General features: G+C 32.4%; 1 protein-coding gene across 2 annotated transcripts in view; it reads right to left on the bottom strand.

Moving 5' to 3' along the window:
* Positions 1–17,012, bottom strand: part of DPYD (dihydropyrimidine dehydrogenase) — a 798,071-nt gene that overhangs the window by 563,508 nt on the left and 217,551 nt on the right. The gene's annotated exons all lie outside the window — the stretch shown is intronic.

The following is a 17,012-nucleotide window of genomic DNA, read 5'->3' as shown; positions in this document are numbered from 1 at the left end:
ATATTGTGCACCTGAAACTAATATAATAGGGTACACTAACAAATTAAAATTAAAACTTAAAAATAATAACAAAACATTTACTATCATTTTTAAATTAAAATTGCATTTTAGCAAATTTGAGAAGCAGAAAACATAAGTTTTCTTAAAAGAATATTTTATTGCTGATATCTTGAACAACAGAAAAGTTTAATGTGATCACTTAGGACTTTGAAGGTCGAAAATTTTATAATTTGAGGTTAAACTGTGACAATCAAACAGGATAGGATTTTTGAAATGTCTTTCTTGTCTTACCCAGAAGCAAGAGATAGTTTAGTTTTGTGACACTGAACATATCTGACAAATTCTACCCAATAGTATGCAAATAAAGTAGCAATTATTCAATAATATACAATACATGTAAATTTTCGTCTAAGGATAGTTTAAATTATTTTTCAATGAAGCTTTAAGTGTTCTTTTAAAAAATTGTCAAATATTGAACTAAATAAATATATCTTTTGAACCTCTACTAGTGTGAACAGAGTTGAAGATTCTCAGGGATTTGAGGGAATAAAAGTAAGCATACTCTTCAATTCATATAATATCAAAGACATGTACTATGATTAGCCTCTGAAATGGGCGACCCCAAGCTCTGCAGCTCATGAGTTGGTTAATACATACTCAATACACGACCTTGCTCAATATATTACTAATCTATGAATGGATATTTGGTCTGTTTTGCTTTGTTTTGTTCTTTTGTAAGTAACTTTATTGCACTGGATTTTCTCCCTTGTCTTTACAGCAGGTTGCATCAACCTTCATAAATTCTTTTTTTTAAATAAAGATTTTATTTATTTATTCATGAGAGACACAAAGAGAGAGAAGCAGAGACACAGGCAGAGGGAGAAGCAGACTCCATGCAGGGAGCCTGACGTGGGACTCGATCCTGGGTCTCCAGGATCACACCCTGGGCTGAAGGCGGCGCTAAACCACTGAGCCACCTGGGCTGCCCAACCTTAGTAAATTCTAATCAAGTGAATATTCGAAAAAAAAATTGTGAATTTTATCACAAGGAACAGTAGTTTGTTTTTAGAGGTCTGACTTTAAAATTAGACTGCTTGGAGTTGAGACCCAATGTCCATCATTCTCATGGTGCATGATATTGAACAAGTCCCTTAACTTATATATCCCCTCCTCAAAATGTAAAGTGGGGTTACTAATATCTATCTCATAGGGTTACTATGAGGATTAAACAAGTTAATTCATATAAAGCACTTAGAAAATTGCCTGGCCACACAGCAAAAGCTACTTACTAATTCACCTAGATTCAAACTTCATGAGGTAGAACTTTTAGCTACTAGCCATATGTGGCTATTCAAATTTATATTTAAATTCATTATAATTAAACAAAAATAAAAATTTAGTGCCTCAACAACATTTTCCAAGTGCTCAATAACTATCTGTAACTAATGACTAATGATGTATTATAGAACATTTCCATCATTGTAGAAATTAGAATTTACGACATACGATATAATAGACACAATCTCAAGAGCACTTTGAAGATAAAAATGAAATAATTATGAAGAAATGGGGTTTTAGTATTTGTTACATTTGTGTTTAATATGATTTATATGATTATAAGGTTATATAATTTTTAATTTTTCATAATGGTCTATTTAACAACCAATTCACGAAATTCCTGAAAATTTAGTCACCCTCTCAAGATCTGCTCCAAGCTGGTTTCATCACATTATGGGACTCAGGAAACATGTGAGAGTTCACACAATTGTTTTTTTAACCTCTGACATAATTGCATCAAGTCCAAACTTTGAGATATGTCAGCTACACTTGCCAACTTACTCAAGACCTGAACAAGTAAGTGGCCCTTTATGTTTAAAACAGTAGTGTTCCGGGTACCTGGGTGGCTCAGTTGGTTAAACATTTGACTCTTGATTTTGGCTCAGCTTATGATCTCAGGTTATGATTATGACTCAGGTCTGTGGGATTGAGCCCCTAAAATGTTTTAAAAATTAGCCAGAAAAAAAAAAAAAAAAAGGAAAAAAGAAAAAAAAATTGGCCAGGAAGTCAAGTAAATATCTACATAAATGTTTAGATTGGTGTTGACATATATCTAAGTACTTTATAAACCTAAGAGATGTGAATGAATTATTTATACATTGAAAATTGTCATTTTATAAAAGAAAGTAATATATCTAATAAAATTAATGCTAAACTATGTTTATAATAACAAATCTTGTGATTTTTTTTTAAGACCACTAATCCATAGATAGTATGAGTGGAAAAAAGCTTTTTATACTATTGATTAAACAGCATAATTAATTTTGTCCTGAAATTTAATTAAAACAAATCTATAAAATTTAAGAATGTTAACAAATTAACAGTAATAAAGCACATTTTTCATTAAAACTTTTGTAAAACTAGATCAGTCTTCAAATAAATGTAACTTCAAATTACAAATAATTCATATATTAATACTATATTATGTCTACTTGTTTACAATATCAAAGGAATGTTTCCTAGTAGATTTTCTTGGAGTATAATTTCCAATGTTTTATAATGCAACAAAAATTTAACTGAAGACAATTAAGCTCTTTAGATGAGAAAGATCCTTTTATTTAAAACCAACTTAAGCTGTAACTCCACTGATTAATTTTGTAAGATAAATGTTTTTCTAAGCAGAAGATTTAAGTGCCAAAACAGGTTAATAATGAAAACAAATAGGTTAATCAATATCACAAGGGAATAATTCAAGTATTTAAAGATGCCTGGAAAGTATGCCCAGTATGTATTTCTCCAGAATAATAAGGCCAATATACACTGAGCACATACTATGTTGGGCTTTATACTAACTCACTATATAAATGATCTCAGTCTTCAACAGTTCTATTATGGTGGTACAATTATTATTTCGATTTCTCAGATTGGAAGCCATTTTCACAAAGTAAGGATTTTATCTCAAGACTATTCTACTCCAGAGCCTAAACTCTTACTGTCACGGTCAAATTTTCATGGTGATTTTCAGTAAGAAATCATTATGCAATATTTCAATAAGAAATATGAAAAAGCTATTACATTAATTTATCCCTTGTAAGTCTAATATATATATGTGTGTATATATATATATATATATATATATATATATATATATATATAATGGTCAATTAATAACAAAGGTGGTTATATTTAATAAATTAAACTTACAAGCCAACAACTATTAATGAGGCAGTTGAAAAACACTGCACCACACCATTTGGTTTCCTACCATGCTATTCTACAACTCAAGAAACTAAGATAGTTAGCTGCAGCAAGAGGAACATGATCTTAATCAAAATAATTTATATTTATATCCTTTTAAAAGTGTTCTTTTTCCTCCCAGTGCCCTTAGAGTATTTTAAGATTGTTTTACTTTTCATCAGTAGTATGTAACAAACATGTACAGAGCCCTGTGTTATAGAAAATAATGAAAAAGGCTTTGAACCAGCCCTAAGGAGCTAGTTAGGGGCAGATTACTGGATTTACTGCTGTTGAAATTATGTTTAGATACCAATAACTGAGCACTATCTTCTACACACTTTGCTAAGGATTTTACATTTTTTTTCCACTTAGCATAGTTTACAATCTGACTTTCCCTATAGATTATGAAGTAATCAGAGTGGTTTTTTCCCCCTCCCATCTGAAATCCCAGGGTATAGGAAAATTTCACCACATAGTAGGCATCCAACAAGATTTGGTTGAATTTTAAAATTGCTGAACTCTCATGACAGACTTCAAAAAATGAGTAACAGTAACTAAGGAAATAGAGTTCTTGCTCAGTGATACAGAAGGACAGTTATTTATAAGTCAATGCTCTTCTTGAGAAACTTCTTAAAAGTAATTTCCTTGCATAAATCACCCTGATTTCTGACCTCTCACTTATCTGGAAAGTGTATTTCTTTCATCACTCCAAATTGACTTAACTTTACTAGCATTTTGTCCATAATTTTCACATTATTTTGAAGCAATGTAGAGACTATCTTGATTTTAAAAATGAGAAGACTGAGACATGAGAGAAACCATAAGATTTATCCCTAACCCTGCTCACATACTGGAGACAGGAACAAAATAATTTTCTAATCATTATATAGTGCTCTCTAAATGAAAAAGGACATAACATGCCAAATGCAAAGGATATTTACTAATTCTGATTAGAGGGTAATTCTCATTTTAATCCTTCCTACTTTCTAAAATGGCAAATAATGAAAATATACATAAATGTTTGGTAGTTATAATTCTTCCTCAATTATTCGATTTATTCTTATTAGCCAAGCAACAGCAAAAATAAACTATGACAAAATGAAGACAAATAAAATATTCTTGGAAATTTTGAAGTATCTCCATTAGTTGAAAGATAAATTGTGTGCAAGTGATTGTATTCTGTGTACCTCTTAAGAGGTTTATATTTTTGTGAGCATTTAACTTGCTTTCATTATAAAATAAAACATAATTTCTGATAATTCCTAAAAAGATGCTATTTCATCAGTGGGGGTCTAAGAAAAAGTCCTAATAAAAGTAATAGATTTTTATTTTCCTGGCTTCAGTTTCCTTGAGTTATTTATTAGCAGTATGACAGTCTGGTTACCTTTTGAATGTTTAAATGAAGAAAGATTGCTATTTGTGCATCCAAAGTAAGTTACCTCAAATTACATGCCTTCCAAGAGATGCTTCTATGTAATTTTCTTTGTAACTTGCTTCCTTTTGTAAAAGAAGTAAAAGGAAATACTGAATACATGCTATTCACTGCAGCCATCCTCTGAGAAGAAAAATTCTTAGGCTACCTGACAGTTTTCTTCACTACATTAAACAAGGGACACCAAAAATAGGAGCTTTGTTTCAAATGAATGGGAATAAAGAAAAATTCCATGCCACATCAACTCTTTAGTTATCAAAATTATTAATATGTTAGTAACTCTTAAAGATTTTATTATTTTCTTATTATAAAGAACATTATTGTGAGACATTTCTGGCATAGTAAATACTGTGTAATTTGAGATCAGAATATGCTGTTCCATTCAATTTCCACTTTAGTTCAGTAAATATCTTTATGTGCCCTCCTTGCACTAGAAACCAGTATGCATAAAATGCATATCTACTAGTAAATAGTTCTCTTGGTAATATTCATATGTCTGAAGTACAGAAAAATTATTGCAGTCAATTTGTTCTATGTAGGCTTCATTTTTACACATAGTGATCTTGGAGCCCATGAGAAAGAAACCTTACTTAGAAGGAAGGAAAGAAAGATAATACCTAATACCAAGTACCAATCTTTTAAAAAAATGACTTAGAGATTATTTCATCTCTCTAAATGTCAGCTCTAAAACTAAGGAGGTAATAATTACTTTAGCAACTTACTGTAAGACTGAATGAATCAATGATGATAACCTCCTGAAATTAATGTCTTCTCCTTATAAGGCACTCTCCTAGGTGTTTAACATTTATATCTCCTATTCTAACAGTCTTGAAAGTTTGGTAAGATGGTTCATTTTATAGACACTGGAACTGACACCTAAGTTATTATTCTTACATTATAGTTCATATTTTTATTATTACTATATATTATATCTGGGATTTGAAGCTACAATTGAAATAAATGGTTGAAACTGACCAAATACAATTTGAAAACATGGGTATAGTTCAGTAATGAGCAACTTTACTGATCCAAAACCACATACAGGTTCAAATTAACCAGTACATGTATTATTTTGCCTTCAAGATTTGCTCACGTTTTTCTCTGTGCCTTGAATACACACCCACTATTGACTTTGCTGCATTTGATGAACACCTTTCAAGACCCAGTTTAAATTTCACTTTCTCTGCTCAACTTCCCCTCCCTGCTAGGCTATCTATTAGGTTTCCTAGCTACTGGCTCCCATAGTACAGTCACACTGCTCCCTCATTGTAATTTGCTTGCTTAATTGTATTTCTTTCTTACTAGGCAGTAAGTTCCCAAAGGGCTAGTATCATTCCTATCTTGTTCATCACTGTATCCTTTGCACCCAGATACTGCCTGGTACCTAGTTAGTCACTCAGATGTGTGTTCAAAGTTAGAGTTGAAAACTAAAGCTGCCAGGGGCCAAGCAATCCATGTTACTGCTTGCTGGGGACAAGAGAATGGATAGCAGGGAGGCAAAGGGAAGTGGTGGTGACATGGTGGACTAGAGAGATCCTCCCCAGTCCGATCTGCTTCCATTGATTATTCTGTATTTATGTGACTTGGGGGGAAACAGCAGTAATGATTAACTATGGCACCAATGCTACTTGTAAGCAGACTAAGAAAACAATAAAACAACAGCAATAAGAAGGCAGTAATAACTGAAATGTAATGGGTGTTACATGATATGCCATCGAAAATTTACTAAACTATTTTCAAAGAGCCAGCTATTTGTTTTATAGATCTTTATTTTTGCTTTTATATTCTCTTTGATTATTTGTCTATTATTTTCATTACCTTTTATTTTTTAGAATTTAACACCACCACTACACCCACACCAACATATCCATCCACACTCCATCTGTTCTCTTTCTAACTGCTTAGGATAGACATTGCTTTCTTTCCTGTTATCCACACTTAACATAATAAATTTTCAGATAAAAATGACTTTAGTTGCATTTCATAGGTTGTCAGTGGGAAGTTCTCATTCAGGTCTAAATACTATGTAGTTTCTACTGTGATGACCTCCTTAACCCATGAATCATTTATAAATGTGTTTTTTTTTTTTAATTCCCAGACAAAATTTGTTGTTCCCATTGTTTCATTTTTATAATATTTTTATGTTTTATTTCTAATTTAGGTATGTAGTAGTAAAAAATACAGTCCACATATACTTATTTGGAAATATATGTGTAATTGTTCTGACCTAGTACATGGTCGATTTTGATAAACGGTAAACAGGCGTATGACATAAATAGGTGTATATTAGAGGGATACAGGAAATTTCTGATTTATTTAATCAACCTAATAAACCTTATTCAAATAAAAATTTTACTAATTTTGGGTAAGGCTATGTTGTAATGTATACACAGTTTACGGTTTGTTTTTTTTAGTTTACGAATGTTTTAAGACATTTGTTCTTTCTTTCATTACTTCTCTCTTCATTTTTATTAATACTTTCGCCCCCAAATTCTATTTATGTTACATGTTAATATCACTACACTAACCTTCTTATGGTTAGTGTGTGCATAGCATATCTTTTTTCAACTATGTTATTTTCAAACTTTCTGCTAAGGTCTTTTTCCTCTAGACATCATACAAGCTGTTTGTAGTATTTATTTTAAATTGATACCAGTCATTTATGTTTCCATACACAAATTTAATAAATATACATTTTTGCAGTTAATTATATACTTGGATGTCTTTCTACTGCCCGTTTCATGTTTTGTTTACCCTTTTTCTTTGCTTCTCTCTCTTTTGTGTTTTAGTTTTGCTTTCCTATTGACACTGAATTGTTTTCTCCACACCTACCTCTCTGTTTCAATGACTGCTTCAAAGTTACAGATTGTATTTCCATATTTTTGTGATTAGTTTTAAAATTTTAATATCAATATTTCAATGTTTTTAGAAACATACTCTTAAGTTATTAAGTACTCCCTTCTCTACCATCGTAAAGACCCTTAGGACACTTAACTACCCACTATATTCCCTCACCTTCACCTCAAATGTCTTCCTTGTTGGTATTATATAAAATTTTATTTCTATCTTTAACATCCCCAAATAATTTTATTATTAGACTACACTCACTAATTACATTTACCACCATTATTTTGCTGGTTTCTTCACTTCACTCTTAGTGTTTATTACCCCTCTCTCTTTTACTCTGGGTTCCCTTCATTCATACTAAAGTAGAACTCATTTTTAGTAGTTCTCATAAATAACAAGGTGAAAGTATTTTTAATCAATGTCCTTTGTTAAAGGAGTAATAATGTTCTTTATCTTAGGCTTTGAAAATATTGTGCTCTTCATTTCTCATATCTATTAAAGCTGATGAGAAATGTGGGGTCCGTTTAATTGTCACCTGGTTTTAAAATGATCTTTTTTATCACTTTCTGGAAGCTCTGATTCTTTTGTTATCCTCATATTTCACATTATTGCAAACATACATGTAGGTGAGGGCCTTAAATTTTTTCTTTCTGGAAAATTCTCTACCATAACTGCTTTAAGACTGCTTTGCCAATCTCTCTTTCTCTATTTCAGGAACTGTTTATATGTGTACCAGAGCTTCTAAGCTTAACTTCTCCATTTTAGTTTTCCTTTCTTTATATCTTTTTACTATACTCTGAATGAATTTCTCTGTTCTATTTTTCTTTTTTAGGTCACCAATTATATCTGTCTGTATCCACTTCAAGATTTTTTTATAGATATTTTCATTTCACCGAATATTTCTAATCAACTATTTTTCATACCAAACTCGTTTTTTAAATATACATTAAATATTATATTCATAGCTATTATTTTATGCTTATTTATTTAAAAAGCCTGATTATGATATTATTTGTGATTCATTCAGATACAGTCATCATCTCAAGGTTGAATCTTCATTATCACCAGGAGCATTAGCTCTTCTAATACAGTCTTGAACTTTTTGTTTTACTTATTCTAAGTGGAATTTGTCTCTTGTTCCACTTGCTTTCTTCTTTCTTATAGCAAGTATGTAGTGACCTCAATCCAGCAACACTCTTCTCTCTCCCTCTCCCCAACTATGTAACTAAGTTTCTTACTGGAAGTCCAGAACTCCAGTCCCCAGGCAATACTTAGAGATATCACAGAAACAAGTTACTGTGCCACTTAAACATTGGGGCACAGCTGTCTCTGCTTCTCTCTGAAGCTTCATATAAGGCCCAGCCAGGCCAAGTAGATGCACCTAATTTTTTTAACTTTCAACTGGGGTAGGTGACTCCTGTTTTCTACCTCACATATGTTTCTGGTACTTAGTACCTTTCACCAGTAAAATTCCCCAGTAGCCTCTGACTGAGGCCCAAATCATTTTTTAACTGTTGAATGTTTCTATACTTCTGGCACCAAAAGGTATTTACATTCCTTTTTACTTCGGTATTAACTTTTGTTGAGTGCTTATTATATTTCATTTATAATCATATTTTGGAGTAAAATGGTGGTTTAAATCTTAACTCCTGCCTGTTACAAGTGATCCATTATTGCTTCAATATCATTGTTTGCTACTACTTTATTCCTTTATTCATCAAATATATTTATGGAAATACATATTTATTAAATTATTAAAATTCAAGCCAATAAACTACATCATTCTAAACTAACTGTAAGCAGCTCACAATATATATATTATATGTAATATTTATATTTATATAACACATATACTCTATATATATGACTTCTAAAAAAACAAATTCAGAAAAAAAATTGTAGCAAATAATCTTAATAGGTATATAATTTTGGCAAATTTCAAAGTTATCATCCCAAATCTCAGAAACCTATTTTTATGTTTTAAAGCTCTAGATGGTAATAGTTTTAAAATAGACTAAAATAGGCTGATGAAAATCATCTAGCAATTTATCCTGTCCTACAGTTTTATTATCAATCATTGTGCTAGCAATGAGTATTTTCATAGATTTCTAAAGCTTTTTGGAAAAGAACATCAGATATTTAGTGAAATCCATCAAGACATTATTTTCTATTAACCAGTGCATTAAGACCAAAAGCAGAGACATAAATCAAGCCTTAACAGATATTACTAGCATTTGCAATCCTGAGAGCAACATTTCACCAGGGTACAAACTATTGATTTTATTAATGTTTAATGTATATTTTTCATGTACATCTTATTTATTTTATAAATAATTATTTTTTTGTATAAATAGTATTCACAAACTGCTAGTAATACTGATAATAAATAGTAGTAATATGGAAAAATTTTATTCAAAGACAATTCAAGTTTGGGACAGAGAGGCAAGTGTGAGATATCATTAATCTAATGACTATTCTCTAATCCATATTCTATTTATAAATGACCTGCAAAAGGGATTAACCATAAATATTGGTTATCATTCATTATCATGGTAGTTTATCTTCATTTTAGATTAGATACATGACCTGATAGATTTTATTGACCACTTTGCCAAATTGTATTATAAATGTGCTAGACTCATTCTTAAATTTACTTACAAACCAGCTATCATCATCAGGCTTAGGCTTTCCAAAATAAAATAAACTTTAGATATAATCTTGAGCTCTAGGGCCTCTAATAAAATGGGCCCCTTTCAGGGTGCAGTATTTAAGCTTTATAGTAGTGTTTTTTGCAATTTTTCATAAAAGGAACCCAAAGTTTATCATCTTAGGCCCCTGAGTCCTAGATCTGCAATACTCCTTCACTGGCCAGAAAAATAAAATAATAAATAAAATAAAAACTTTTTAGTAACATGCATAAATAAAAGAAAGCAACAAAGCTACATTCATCTTTTTTTTTAAGATTTTATTTATTTATTCACAAGAGACACAGATAGAGAGAGGCAGAGACCCAAGCAGAGAGGGAGAAGCAGGCTCCATGCAGGGAGCCTGATGTGGGACTCGATCCCAGGATTCCAGGATCATGCCCTGAACCAAAGGCAGACTCTCAACCGCTGAGCCATCCAGTCCCTACATTCATCTTTAATATTGTGGTATCATATCACACAGAAACCTCATTATGTGAGTTGTGAGGTACAGTGACTGAGGTAAATTTTACAAAGTGCAATATTGTGAACTTATGGCCAAAACACTTGGGTTTACAGTGAGTTTGTACTGATGCCTTATAGCAATATCTGCAAAAAGTGAGAGTTTGTGAAATGATAGAAATTAACGCACTAGATTTGTATTCTAGATCTGCCTTTATTAGACTTGAATTTGGGGAAATCAAATTTTTTCATGGAGTCCCTTGTTGCAACGAATGGACATGATCACATTTACCTGAAGGGTTATTTTCAAGATTAGTCAAATTCTTTTTTTTTTTTTTTTTTTTTGTCAAATTCTAAGTGAAGTATGTAACACTGTCCAGTGCAACAGAAGTTTGTTTAACGTTAACTATTTTTTAATCACTTTGATCCTTACTTTCCTCATGTCTGGAATGGGAAAAACATTACCTAGTTTAAGTGTCTCAAGGGTGTTTTATCAACATTTAAAAGTGAGATATCATAAAAATAAATTGAAGTGCTACGCAAGTATGGTATACTTCTGTAACTCTATATTTTCCCCTGCTTTATCTTTTCCTTCGTACAAAGGTCTAATCGCCTCTAAAACCAAGTGACAAAAATTAATGAAGACTGAATTATCAGTCCAGGGGATGCTAAGGTAAATGCGATATGTATTATTAAGTTTGCTACAAACTTGTAGTTGTTGGCTTGTATTATTTCTTGAGAAGTGTTGTAGTTTCCCAAGACCTGTAGTTCAAAAAAGCCTACAACAACACTTAATTCTAATCAATGCTCAATCAATTTTTGTTTGATTAACTGAATCCTTACCTAGTGGGAACTTATTACACTGGCTGTTCATACAAGACAGTCTGCCTGGGATAATCCTGGTTTGTGCCTGCTGTCCTGAATTAATTATTAATAATGTCCTTGCTAACTCTCTAAAGTATCTCAGTCATTTGATTATCTTACTTATAAAGCAATCAACATAACACGGAGAGTAATTCCAATCTTACAGTGTATGTACGTTTTTTTATATAATGGTTTTAAATTTGAGAATAAGATTTATTCTTTTTCTTTATCTCTATTTTCCTATTAGACAAATTATACCACAAAAATATATTACTTGAAAGAGAACATGCAATACTCTGTTTATATTAGAATGCATATTTCTTTTTTCTCCTCACTTATGTTTTTAGAAGACAAAAGTTTAAGGCTTTTAGTGACTTCCATGTTCAAAATGAAGATATGATAGAAATAATATGTGTCCTATTAAATCAAAATTAACTCAGGTAATAATATTCCTCTTTCATTCACAATTCTCCAAAATATTTACTGTAGTATTCAAGCAAAATATAAATATTGACATAATTTAAATAATTATAAAATATCTCTTAAGGGAGGCTTCTAACACCTGCCTGTTTGAATTACATTACTGTATTTTTTCATTGTATTATAGGCAACTGATCAATTTAATTTGAATTGTGTCTGACCAGTAAGATAAAGAAATAAAAACAAATAGTATATAATAGTGTATAAATAGTGTATGATGGTGGACAACAATTGGGTTATATGAAATGAAAGGTGATATTAAAAAACCTGCTGAGAGATACAGGCAAAAAAATCTAAAGAGTAATCCTGTTCCCAGGAAGTCACTTGATTTAGTTCAGAATTCTGTTTATCAGTTACATTCCTAACTAAAAGTATAAAAACAAAACTAAAGGCGCAGTGTCAAGAAGTATACATCTCATAAAACAGTATATTTAATAGGTAATTAAAATAAATAATCTCATAGAATATTTATTGTGAACACCAAATAATCTTTTTAGAGAACAATTCCATAATCTAACGCATTTCTAAAAATTCATAACTGAAGAAACAATTTTAAGTAGTGAACCTATGGCCCTCATTCATCTTAACATTTAAAGTCAAACTTCAAAACCTTGGACTTTTAACTTTAGTTTCTTTAAACTGACTCCATAACTAGTTAAAAACCACAGAAGGGAACTGATTTAAAATGCAGCTAAGTATGACAGTTTATTTTTCAAACTTTAGAAAATGAGTACAAAGATGTGTTCTCATTTCATTCTCCTTTTGCAACAATTTATTAGTTAAGTTTATGAAACAGTGAAAGTCCAATTGGTCCATATGGGTGATTAATGTAATGATTTCTTTAAAATTCAATTTCATACTCAAACACATTCCCAAAAAAAAAAATTTTCAAGGGTTACAATTGTTTAGAAAAATTTTATTTTTTATTTTTTTAAAGATTTTATTTATTTATTCATCACACACACACACACACACACACACACACACATATACACAGAAAGAGAGAGGCAGAGGGAGAAGCAGGCTCCATGCAGGGAGCCTGATGTGGGACTTGATCCCAGGTCTCCAGGATCAGGCCCTGGGCTGAAGGCGGCGCTAAGCCTCTGAGCCGCCCGGGCTGCCATAGAAAAATTTTAAAACCTTCATGAGACTGAAAGGAGAATCCAGTGGATAGTCTTTCCACCTTTGTCGAATATTAGTTGACCATAAAGTTGACGGTCCATTTCTGGATTCTCTATTCTGTTCCATTGATCTATGTGTCTGTTTTTGTGCCAGTACCACATTGTCTTGATGACCATAGCTTTGTAGTACAATTTGAAATCTGGCATTGTGATGCCCCCAGTTATGGTTTTTTTTTTTTTTAATATTCCCCTGGCTTTTCGGGGTCTTTTCTGATTCCACAAAAATCTTAAAATAATTTGTTCCAACTCTCTGAGGAAAGTCCATGGAAAAAAGTCTCCTCAATAAATGGTGCTGGAAAACTGGACATCCACACACAGAAGAATGAAACTAGACCACTCTCTTGCACCATACACAAAGATAAACTCAAAATGGATGAAAGATCTAAATGTGAGACAAGATTCCATCAAAATCCTACAGGAGAACACAGGCAACACCCTTTTTGAACTTGGCCACAGTAAATTCTTGCAAGATACATCCATGAAGGCAAGAGAAAGAAAAGCAAAAATAACTATTGGGACTTAATCAAGATAAGAAGCTTTTGCACAGCAAAGGATACGGTCAACAAAACTAAAAGACAACCTACAGAATGGGAGAAGATATTTGCAAATGACGTATCAGATAAAGGGCTAGTATCCAAGGTCTATAAAGAACTTATTAAACTCAACAGCAAAGAAACAAACAATTCAATCATGAAATGGGCAAAAGATATGAACAGAAATTTCACAGAGGAAGACATAGACATGGCCAACATGCACATGAGAAAATGTTCCGCATCACTTGCCATCAGGGAAATACAAATCAAAACCACAATGAGATCCTACCTCACACCAGTGAGAATGGGATAAATTAACAAGGCAGGAAACCACAAATGTTGGAGAGGATATGGAGAAAGGGGAACCCTCTTGCACTGTTGGTGGGAATGGGAACTGGTGCAGCCACTCTGGAAAACTGTGTAGAAGTTCCTCAAAGAGTTAAAAATAGATCTGCCCTACGACCCAGCAATTGCACTGCTGGGGATTTACCCCAAAGATATAGATGCAGTAAAACGCCAGGACACCTGCACCCTGATGTTTATAGCAGCAATGTCCACAATAGCCAAACTGTGGAAGGAGCCTCGGTGTTCATCAAAAGATGAATGGATAGAGAAGATGTGGTCACTGTATATAATGGAACATTACTCAGCCATTAGAAATGACAAATACCCACCATTTGCTTCGATGTGGATGGAACTGGAGGGTATTATACTGAGTGAAATAAGTCAATCGGAGAAGGACAAACATTATATGGTCTCATTCATTTGGGGAATATAAAAAATAGTGAAAGGGAATAAAGGGGAAAGGAGAAAAAAATAAGTGGGAAATATCAGAAAGGGAGACAGAACATGAGAGACTCCTAACTCTGGGAAATGAACTAGGGGTGATAGAAAGGGAGGTGGGTGGGGGGGTGCAGATGACTGGGTGACAGGCACTGAGGGGGGCACCTGATGGGATGAGCACTGGGTGTTATTCTATATGTTGGTAAATTGAACACCAATAAAAAATAAATTTATTAAAACAAAGAAAGGAGAATCCATACAAACTATTATTTTTAAGTTATTTTATTGAGGCAATTTTGTTATACCTAATTGAACTAGGAAGAACTGCCTCCTAGAGAGTCAGAATCACTCCATAGTCTATATGTTCCATAGGCACACACAAATTTCTGAAGCAAGGTCACTGCTGATTTGGGGATAGCAAAGGATTGAATAATAATGACAAGTAGAACAACAACAACAAAAAAGCAGCTGGTCTCCTGATGCAACTGCAGGCTATTCTTTGTGTGATTTATTTGTATTCTATTTTGATCTCTATGTTCCATATGCCCATGTTCAAATCAAAAAAGTAAAAGGTATGGATTTAACCAATAATGGCAAACTGCGAAGTTGGTATTTTAAAAATCACTTATAAATTACAGGAAAAACAATTTTGAAAAATATCATACTATTTTAGTCTGCTTTCCTAACCTTTCCTTAATTTGGTTGAAAACAGATTTGTATTTCTTTAAAGGTCAAAAATCAATCATTGTTTTATCAAACAACCAAAATAAATAAAATTATTTGCATCATGTTCTGCTTCAACTTAAGTGTCAATAGTTTAGTAGTTTGAAATAATAATAGTAGTTTGCACATTGTACTTTCTCTTTTCAGTGAGAGCAAATTAATATGTTGTCTATCTTTGGCTTATCTTCATAACAATACTGACAGTTGGGTAAGTAAGTAAACCTCGCACTGACTTATGAATAACAAAACTTTTTAAAGTATCTTGCCCTAAGAGGCCAACTTAAAAGAGAAAAAGAGTTTTTCTTCACAGTTCCATTACAAAACTTATTTATAATTCGACAGATATACATGAAGTTACTGTTTTATAAAGTACAATTGGAATGTAAAAGTTAGATACATTCCTATTTTAAACTCCATTATTCACTTACAATGCATTTAATGCCATCCTAAATGATGCTATATCTTAAACTAAAAAACAAAACAAAGCACACACATACACAGCAAAAGAAAACAAAGAACTGCTTTAGGAAGGGGTGGAAGCAGTTCATGAATACCAAGTGAGGGTGAAGAAGGGGACTTCTGCAAGATGGTGGAACAGAAAGATCCTGAACTCATCTCCTCCCATGGACACACCAAATCTAAAGTTACATATGAATTATTTCCCTCTGAGAAAAATCAAAATACTAGATGAACTTATTTTCCACAACAAAGGTTAAAAAGACCATATTGAGACAGGTAGGAGAGTAGCTATGGTCTCAAAAACCCTCCTGCTGGGACAGCAACACACCATAGAGAGGGATCTCACCAGTATGGCGGTTCCCCTGGAGGGTGAAGGGTTGGTGTCACATATCAAGTACCCCAACCCTTGAGATCCGAACCAGAGAGATGAGCCCCAAAACACCTCAATTAGAAAACCATAAAGTCCAAGGGACCCAAAATTATAATAGTTTTTGTCAACTATACCTCAATTTAAATCAACAAGTGAGAGTTCTCAGAAGAATGATCTCTATCGTACAAGTCACTGACAAAGTAACATTATTTTAACTCCTTTTGTTTTGAAATGCAGTATTAATTTATATATATATATATATATATATATATATATATATATATATATAAAATGCCCTTTCATTTACTACATCCTTACAAGCTTGCCCTGTTATAAGGAAGAAGCAATGAGTCCCCAAAGAAAGATGTCGAAGAACTGAGGTTAATCTTCTCTATCAACTAAGGACTTTCCCAGGTTGTAAAGATCATACCTTACAATGGTCAGGTAAGCCTAATGCAATTTTGAATTTGGTAAAAAAGAAATTAAATCCAATAATTTATTGGAACAACTCACAACATCAAGTTGTTTCTATTTTCCCATTCCTAGGAGCCCTTGCTTAGAATTAACTTGTCAGAAAGCAGAGAAGGAATAACTTTGATTTATTACTAAAAGCAAAGTGAGACTTAATCTTGAGGGATGTTATAGGATGGATCCTAAAAGGAAAAAATATGTTGTGTTTGAGTTGACAAAACCAGATGGGGAAGTCATTAAGTAAAAATCTAGTGTTGACAGGCATTTAATTTAGTCTTTTAGCCAACTGACCCTAAGGACTATACAATCTTTCTGTAACTCGATATATGTTGATCATTTAAATGATACGTGGAAAATAACCTGGTAGTTGACTCCAAATAGGGGTTACCAGAGAGCATAAGATGTCCCAGAGTATCAGTCATTGACAAAGGATTCATAAGAGAGAGAGCTAACCTGCGTGATAAAATGGTTTCATTTGGGATCCCTGAG

Source organism: Vulpes lagopus, chromosome 3 (genome assembly GCF_018345385.1).
Source record: "Vulpes lagopus strain Blue_001 chromosome 3, ASM1834538v1, whole genome shotgun sequence".
Lineage (NCBI taxonomy): Eukaryota > Metazoa > Chordata > Mammalia > Carnivora > Canidae > Vulpes > Vulpes lagopus.
The sequence above is the reverse complement of the archived record's forward strand: the minus strand, read 5'-3'. Positions and strand labels throughout refer to the sequence as shown.